This window comes from Penaeus monodon, chromosome 28 (assembly GCF_015228065.2).
Source record: "Penaeus monodon isolate SGIC_2016 chromosome 28, NSTDA_Pmon_1, whole genome shotgun sequence".
In the NCBI taxonomy this organism is placed as follows: Eukaryota; Metazoa; Arthropoda; class Malacostraca; order Decapoda; family Penaeidae; genus Penaeus; species Penaeus monodon.
This window is the reverse complement of record NC_051413.1, coordinates 34,024,417-34,024,620: the sequence shown is the minus strand read 5'-3', so window position 1 is coordinate 34,024,620 and position 204 is coordinate 34,024,417. Positions and strand designations below refer to the sequence as shown.

General features: G+C 54.9%; 1 protein-coding gene across 1 annotated transcript in view; it reads left to right on the top strand.

Annotated features, from left to right (window-relative positions):
• Positions 1-6: 6 nt before the first annotated feature.
• Positions 7-204, top strand: part of LOC119590994 (ADP-ribosylation factor-like protein 4C) — a gene marked incomplete at its 3' end in the record, with an annotated part of 579 nt that continues 381 nt past the window's right edge. The window contains 1 exon segment of the mRNA XM_037939727.1: positions 7-204.

The following is a 204-nucleotide window of genomic DNA, read 5'->3' as shown; positions in this document are numbered from 1 at the left end:
CCAACCTTACATACACAGGTTCTTTATGCCTCGCCTGTGATCCCGGGCAGGTACGTGGGCACCGGGCATCTTCCTTCTCTCGTCTTGAGACTCTTAAGAAAGGGGTCCTGTGCGTTGTTTTCCATGTGACGAGGATCCTGAGAGATAGCTAGCATGGGCGGGCGCGGGCGGTGTTGACGATGGTGGCGATAACGTGAATCTCAA